Here is a 9,088-nt window from a genome sequence, read left to right as displayed (position 1 = left end):
GGTCAGCCAAGGCAAGCGCCCTACCCACTGTGCTATCTTTTCTGCCCACATGATGTTTCTTTTTTCTTTTCTTTTTTGGGGGGACCACACCCAGCGTTGCTCAGGGGTTACTCCTGGCTGTCTGCTCAGAAATAACTCCTGGCAGGCACGGGGGACCATATGGGACACCGGGATTCGAACCAACCACCTTTGATCCTGGATCGGCTGCTTGCAAGGCAAACGCTGCTGTGCTATCTCTCCGGGCCCCCACATGATGTTTCTTATAGTTAATTGATTCGTCCTTTTCCCAACAATGTTTTGTATTTCTTAGCATTTGGCACATTTGTTGTTAAATATATGCATACACCCAATCATCAAAATTAATTAAATTTTTGCCTTTTTCTCACCTTTTATCACTCTCTACCTATTTGTTTTGAGAGTAAATGGCTGAAGAGTGCATTGGAGAAGTGAATCTCATAGAAAAAAAATTAGTCACAAGCCCAAATTTACAAAAATTGTTCGTTGGAATTATGCTGGTTCATGTTTTCTTAGATTTGTAGGATTTTTTTATGTATTTCTTAAATTTGACTATAGAATATCAAGGTGATATCATAATTAGATACTGAAAAAGAAGTAATGAGCAATAAAGCACTCATCTCTAAAGGCAGTGGCTTTGAAGGAGCCCAGTAAGTGGTGCCCAGGGGATCATTCCTGACTTGGTGCTTGGGAATCACTCCTAGCAATCTTCAGAAAATCATGCTGTACCAGAGACCAAATACAGGCCTCCCATATGCAAAGGATGAATGTTAACCCTTTGATAACCCCTTGACTCCAAAAGTCAGGAACTTTTAATCTGAGAGACAATTGTGCAAACAACCAGCAATTACCTAAAGAAAATAGAATGAAGATTAAAGGTAAGAAGGATAGAGCTGGCAGGTGTTAGGCACTTTGGTGTAGTGGGTTTTAGTAACTTTGTACACCAATACCATAAACTTTAACACTATTATAACCATGTTCCCTAAACTACAATACAAAATAGTATTAAAATGCTCTTAAAAGAAGATGATAATGAATTAGAACATAAATAGAGATCGTATTCAGATAGTTATCATCTTAGGAAGTATAAAAAAGCTTCCTAAAACAAGGGATGTTAAAACTCACACAAAAATGGAACAAGATAAAAGCAGGAAGAAAAGCACGATGCAGGATAAATGTTGATTAAAATAAATGAGGAAAGAAGAGTAGAAAGTAATTTGATGTATTCAGAGAGCTTTATTGGTATAGGCTGCCAAGAAGTATGTTGGTGGTTTGTAGTCTGAATTTGTTTGGATATTATGATTGTAGACACACAGAAATGTCTTATACCCAGCTACACGTATACCTTATGTTTTAGTGCACACACAAAAAAGTTTAAATTCCCCTCCCAAAGTTGGAAGAGTACGATATTCAAGTTGAGGAGGACACTCCTCGCAAACAAGAGTATCATTTTTACACTGTACCCCTCCATCCGTGTCACCTCCCAGAGACCTAACTCCCACGAAGTGCTGGAAGAAGAGTCCCTTAACTCTTACCTGCAGGACAGTTTCCTTCTTCTTGCTGCCCATGGGTTCTGCAAAGAATACAAATCTCCTATTTGTATTTGACTCCAGCCTTCAGGCCTTCTGGCATGCAACCTCAGGACAAAACTGCGCGGTCAGTAAGCCTCCTACAAACCCAAGCCCCCACCCCTCTCCCCTTTTAAACACTTGTTTACACATGGCGGCAAATAAATGCACAGCTGCAAAATCAACACCCCACTGGGAAGCAGAGCCTACAGTAGTTTTCTGCAAATTTGTGAACCCCTTTCCAGTCCAGGAGCGAGGCAGACCCTCGTGCAAAGAACCCTAGGGGGCAGGCCCAGAAAATAAAGTCCACCTAGGTGTTCGAGCAAAACGAACCCTCTTATTCCTCTTGTGTCAAGGGAGTCGATGCAGAGAATGCAACAGGCATCAGGGAGAGTTTCCAGCCAAGTTTGCTGCAGCCCAGACCCGGTCGTCAAGGCAACACAGGGCAGCTTCGAGCCGACCAATAGAAAGAGTGGGCACTGGAAGCCATACCCACTCAGTTCTACTCTTTTCTTTCTAGAAGGCTCTGGTCCCATTCCAAAGGCAAGAGGTCCCGCCTCTTCCCCCCCCCCCCATTTGGACCATAGAAATGTTCTCATTGGCTGAGCTCTATCAGTGTAGCAAGGTGGGGGGATTTGGATTCATCAGGCAAGGAGCCTACATATCTTTGGCTGTACCATTGCATCCCCGAATTCCAGCAAATCTGCCTGGCTGGGGCCAGTGTGCAAAAGCTTTCTATGCTTACTTATTGCATGCCAGGAATCCGAAGGGAAATTTTTTTAAGAGAATGAATATGAAATGATAGGGGTTGGGAGATGTAAGGAAGAAAAGAAGGAAGGAAACAGAATAGAAAATCCAGAAATTTATCAATACAAATAAATATAGTCAATAGACATTTGACAAAGTAGCAAAGAAAAGTGGTCGTGGAATACTGGATGTTCATTTGCTAGTCCCTCTTCCTTCACCCCCCCCCAAATAAACACAATTAACATCTTGAACAAAAGTTAACTCAAAATGGATTTTATACAAAATGTAAAGCTATCAATAGCTAGAAGAAAACATTAGAGAAAATCTAGCTAAATTTTGGCAAGTGTTTTAGACACAATACCAAAAGCATGATTCACAGAAGAAAAACTTTATATTGGAATTTATCAGAATGAAAAATTTCTGCTCTGCAGAATACTATTAGAAGAATAAAAGGACACATTATAAATTGAAAGAAAAATATTTGTAAGACATTATGATAAACTCTTATCTAAAATGTACAAAATTTAATGATAAAACAAATTATTTATTGATTGATTGATTTGGTTTTTGGGTCACACCGGCAGCGCTCAGGGGTTACTCCTGGCTCTATGCTCAGAAATTGCCCCTGGCAGGCACAGGAGACCATATGGGATGCCGGAATTCGAACCACCATCCTTCAGTATGAAAGGCAAACACCTATCTCTCTGGCCCCCAACAAATAATTTTATTTAAAAGATTAACAAAATATTTCAATGACAGGCTCAAAGGGTGGAATACTTTTCTTGCATATGGGAACCCCAAGTTAGATCCCCAGCAACACATGGTTCCCTGAGCACCAACCACATCTGGCCTCCAAACCAAAACAAACTAAAAAGATTTGAACCAAAAGATCTCACCAGAGACAATACATGGATAGGTAAAAACAAATAGAAAAATTTTCTACATTGTCATTAGTGACTTATATAAAACTATAATGAAGTTACTTCCACATACTTGTTAGAATAGCTAAAATTTAAAAATGGGGGCCACAGTGATAGCACAGTGGTAGGACAGACCTGGGTTCAATCCCCAGCATCCCATATGATCCCCCAAGCCAGAAGTGATTTCTGAGCGCAGAACCAGGAGAACCCCTGAGCATCACCAGGTGTGGCCCAAACACCAAAAAAAATAAAAATTAAAAATTAAAAATGACTCTAAAGGGTCCGGAGAGATAGAAAAGCAGTAAGGCATTTGCCTTGCATGCAGAAGGATGGCAGTTCAAATCCCGGCATCCCATATGGTCACCCGAGCTGCCGGGGCGATTTCTGAGCGTAGAACCAGGAGTAACCCCTGAGCGCTGCTGGGTGTGACCCAAAACCCAAAAAATAAATAAATAAATAAATAAAAAGACTAGAATGTTAGTTAAATGTTAGTGAAGATGCAAAGCATGATGAACTTCTATTGGTGCTCTTGGGGATACAAAATGATAAAAAATAAATAATAATAACCCTTGGAGAAGACAGGTTGGCAGTTCTTACAAAGCACAATTTTACCTTATGACCCAAAAATTGTATCTATACATTTACTCAATGACTTGAACAGTTATGTACATGGTTAGAGCAGCTTTACTTCTAATCACCAAAAATTGGAAGCAATTTTTTCTTGAATAAAAGATTGAGAAAACAGACCAGCACAACCTTAGATGGTGTCCCTGTGACACAGCATAATAAGAGAGAAGTAACGTTTGTTGTGCCATTGCTCAAACTCTTGAGGTTTGAAATCCCTTTGCAGCTTGCTTTCCCAAGGTAAACAAAAGTCAGAAGCAAAATTCCTTTTGCCAGCACCTGGGCCAATTTTTAATTCTTTTTTGAGAGAGTTCAATTTCTCACCATATGTCTCTGCATGACTTATCCAGAATAAAACTCAAAGACAAAATTAGAGGAATCACATGTCCCGGTTTGGGACATCCCTACTTTAAACCTGTTGCCTTGTGAAATTATTTATAGAAATCCCTTTTGCTTTCAGAAATGTAGTTTAGTCAACAGGAATCTCACCAGTTTTCCTATAAATGGATCATTTTGGGTCTTTTAGCTTTTCACATCTTGGTTTAATACAATTTCCATCTTTTACATATTGGGTGATATGAGTTAGTGATTTAACTTTTATTCAAAAGTTAGATATCTTTGAAAAAACACCCAAAACATACCCAAAAGCTACATTTCTGTGGTTTCATTTCTGCTCTGATTTCTGTGGTTTCATTTCTGCTCTGTTTAATGCAAAACCTTCTAACTTTAAGGGTTCCTGCCTCATTTTAGAATCTGAAAGATACAAAACAAAACAAAACAAAACAAAATAAAAATAAGGTATTTTATCCTGTAAGTCATGTCCTTGCCACAAGGTGGTGGTTTACTCAAGAGAAAGCATTCGTGACCCAAACTGGAAAAGAGTTTTCGATAGGAGAAAACATTGTATATATGAGGCAGCTGCAAACATAAATGAATCTGTCACTTTAAGAGCAAATCAGTTACACAACAAATCTGAATATGGTCTTTTCCCCTAACTCTCAGAGATTTGGTTTTGGTTTTTGTTTCTGTTTGAGGGCCCTACCCAGAGTGTTCAGGGATTATTCCTGGCTCCGCACTCAGGGATCACTCCTGGAAGATATGGGGGATCATATGAAATCTGGGGATCGATTCCAGGTTGGCCATATGCAAACTCCCTGCCCACTAGACTCTCAGATTTTCTTCTCAGATTATATGAATTCATGCATACATCTAGGCTCTGCACTCAGTTTTCACTCTTGTTGGACTCTGGGGCAAATTATGGGGTGCAGAGGATCAAACCCAGGTTAGCCCCATGTAAGTCAAGCACCTTATCTACTCTATTTCTCCAGCCCCACCATTTTTTCTGTTTTGACATATTTTGTGTTATTTATGTTTTTGGTTTTGGGGTCACAGCTACTGAAAGTGTTTGGAGGCTATTTTCCTTTTTTGTTTGTTTTGTTTTGTTTTTGGGTCACACCCAGCAGTGCTCAGGAGTTACTCCTGGCTCTATGCTCAGAAATCGCTCCTGGCAGGCTTGGGGAACCATATGGGATGCTGGGATTCGAACCATCGCCCTTCTGAATGCAAGGCAAACACCCTATCTCCATGCCATTTCTCCGGCCCTGGAGGCTATTTTCTATTCTGTGCTCCAGGTCACTCCCAGTTATACTTGGGACCATTTAGTGCCAGGGAATGCCTCCTGCATGCAAACAAAGCAAGTACTTAGCCCATTTAGCAATAAACATAAATTATAATTATACATATGGTGCCAGGGGATCCAACTGGGATGGGTTACTCAGGATTAACAGGGCCATAGATGCATTTATTTATTTATTTATTTTTCATCTTTGACTTCATGGTGTTCAACAGTACTCATAACTTATTCCTGGCTCTGAGCTCAGGGATCACTCCATTCTGGGTTCTAGGGACTATATGGGATGTCAGGGATCAAATCTGAGCGGGCTGCATTCAGGCAAGCACTTACCCATTTGCAAATATCTATTTAAATTTAGTCCTTAACTTGACTTAATATTGCCTAAAATGTCACATTACAACAATTAAATAGCCACGGTGTGAGGGTGACAGCTCTAACAGCATCTCTGGCCACAGTTTGGGGTACAGGGGAGCATGTACATGCAAGTTTGTTGAGTTCTGATCTAAAAGAGTGAAACTGACTGGTTGCCCCCATGCAGGTGGGACTTAAAATGAACAACTGGCTTGCTCCCCTTTGCTACCTTTCTCCTGCTGTAAGAATTTCACTTGGTGACAGAAATTATGCCTTAGGTAGTACCATTCCTGAGTTCAGCTTTTTCTCAGCAGTCTGACTTTCACCCCAAGAATCACTCCTGGCAGTGTTCGGGGACCCTATAGGATGCCCAGGATTGGACCCTCTTAGCATGTGTCCTGCCACCATACCTGGCACAAGGCACTGCCGTCCTCCCTGCTGTTCCCTCTCCTTTGCCCTGAAGCATCACCTTCCCCACCAGAAAAAACAAGTACTTCTGCCAGGCAAGGGGAGATCTGAGATTAAAGGAAGAACGGGAATTCCTGGGGCCAGAGTGATAGTACAGTGGGGAGGACATCTGTACTCTTTCTGGCCCCAATATTCTGAACTTTTAAGTATACTGCTCATACAATGAAATATGTAAAATGTCTGAATTGAGCTGCACAGATGAATCAAGTTCCATCCTAGTTCATATGCATGTAACCACGACTCTGAGCAAAATAAACATCATTTCTAGTTTGTAAGGTGGCTTTAGCTCCTCAGAACCCCGGGCCCCGCAGGTGATCCCGGGTTGGAGCTGCCATGTGGATTCTACTTGCCTACCCAAGCGCTCCCCCACTGCTGCCGCCTCTCTGCCCCCGAGGGGAAGCTAGTGCTGGAGCTCAGGGAGCACAACACCTGTCTGAAGGGAGCGCAGCAGTAACTTCGCTACTGGGAATTTGGGGCAGCTGAGGTCGTTTGAGTGGGAAAGTCCGACAGTTCCAGAGCTAGAATACATGTTGGGAGCTGTTGGTCGTCTTCCTGATGTCAGTCCACCATCAATGAAGCCCCTTTTTCTGGCCTTTTTTCAATCAGTGGCCTCTATAAGTTTCTGCAGATTGGGAGGCTGAGGTCCTTGGAATAACGGTTGCAGTCCTAGGCCTCTGGGGATGCTCAATTCTTTCAGCTATCTCCACTTTACTGTCCGCTCTGCCGCTTGGAGGGGTCTCCACCATGTTCAGATCAAGTGCCACGTGGTAAAACCTTTTGGGCTCTCCTCTTATTCCAGCTTATCCACCAAATAATCAAGGCACAATTGGCACTCACCATCACTGAGGTCTTCTAGGAGCTAGAGTTCATGTCCCATGTTGGGCGCCAATATGTTGCATTAATATAAATGAATGAGTCCTAGTGTTGGTGTGGTGAGGCCTTTCTTGGCTCAGCCTGGTGCCTGTAGCCCCTTTGCCTGGTTGGTCTGTAAGTTGAAGGGTAGAAGAGGCAAAATAATTTCACAGGCAGTTAGTCAAAGCTTCAGGAGATATCCAGCTTTATGACAAGGCCTTAACCTCCACATGCCACATGGTTTCTAAGCTAAGCTTTATTAAGCAGCCTCCATCAGCTGCCCTGCAAGCACCCTACCTTTGTCCCATCTCTCACCCCTTCCCTAGCCACAGACCCCACAGACCCCTCCCAGTTGTGGGTGGGTCTCACCATCCAGGTGAGATTAGCATATTTTACTGGGGAAGGGGTAACACCTGTTCTTTCCTGTTCAGTGAACACTTATCACTTTCCCCAGAAGATTACCTCTGTTCCAACATCTATCATCTATCATCTATTAACATGTTTCTTTATTGGGGGGCCTCTCCAGGTAATACTTGGCCTACAGTGCTGATCTAATGGTCCCGTGCTTGGGCCCAATATGACAGTTGTGGAGGCCATCAGGGTCACATCCAGTGGTGTTTAGTCATATTTCTGATTGTGCTTAGCAGTTATTTGGTGCTGAGGCCCAAACTCAAGCCCTCATGTGAGCAAAGCATGTTCTCCAACTATTTACAGAGTCCAAGTCCCCTCTTAATAAGTTTTTACTTTTTCAGGGGTTACTCCTGGCTCTTCTACGCTCAGAAATTGCTCCTGGCAGGCTCAGAGGACCATATGGGATGCCAGGATTCGAAGCACTTCATGCAAGGCAAACACCCTACCTCCACGCTATCTCTCTGGCCCTTAATAACTTTTTAGATTAAAGTTTCTTTGACTTGGGGCCGGCAAGGTGGCGCTAGAGGTAAGGTGTCTGCCTTGCAAGTGCTAGCCAAGGAAGGACTGCAGTTCGATCCCCCAGCGTCCCATATGGTCCCCCGAGCCAGGGGCAATTTCTGAGCGCTTAGCCAGGAGTAACCCCTGAGCATCAAATGGGTGTGGTCCCCCCAAAAAAATTAAAAAAAAAATTTCTTTGACTTAGAGTTGGAAAGATAGTACAGAAAGTAAGGCCTTCAAGTTGCTCACTCAAGTTCCATGTCCTGCACCTCCTATAGTCCTCATAAGTGATACCTGAATCCCACCAGGAGTGATATCTGAGCACAGAGCCAGGAGTACACCATGAGTATGGCTGCTAGGTGATATCCAAAAACCAAAAGAAAAAAGGAAAGAAAAAAATTACCTTGTGTCAACCAGATAGTTGACACTTGCTTGCATGATGCTGACCCAGGTTAGATCCCTGCCATTACATAAGTCCACTCCCACCCCCAGCACCACCAGGAGTGGTTTCTGAGCACAGAACTAGTAGTAAGACATGAACATAGCCAGGTATCTAGGGCCAGAGAGCTAGCACAAAGGGCTAGTGTACATTCCAGAAGCTCAGGTTTAATCTTCAATACCCCATGCCATCCCCAAGCATAGAAATTATCTTTAAGCACTAGTCTGGGAGTAAACCTTGAGAATGTTTGTTTGTAAATGTTTGTAAAAATGTTTGTTTTCTCTTATTTTAAGTAAAAGGAACTTTCTGTATTCCAAGTGAACTCAGCAGACACCCAAGATATTGTCTGACACGTTCACCAGTAGCTGTGAATCTTATTTCCCCATAGTTTATTAACCTGTGTTATGTCTGTTTCTGTTTTGTTTTGTTCATAGTAAGTGCCTTAACCACTGTGCTACCTCTTTGAGCCCCTGCCTAACAGCTGAGTGGTCTGTGTTTGCTTTCATTATCGAGTTATTTTTACCTATTTCCTGGTAATAATTTCATATTTTTGAGCTCTATG

This window comes from Suncus etruscus, chromosome 6 (assembly GCF_024139225.1).
Source record: "Suncus etruscus isolate mSunEtr1 chromosome 6, mSunEtr1.pri.cur, whole genome shotgun sequence".
In the NCBI taxonomy this organism is placed as follows: domain Eukaryota; kingdom Metazoa; phylum Chordata; class Mammalia; order Eulipotyphla; family Soricidae; genus Suncus; species Suncus etruscus.
This window is presented reverse-complemented; position numbering follows the sequence as displayed.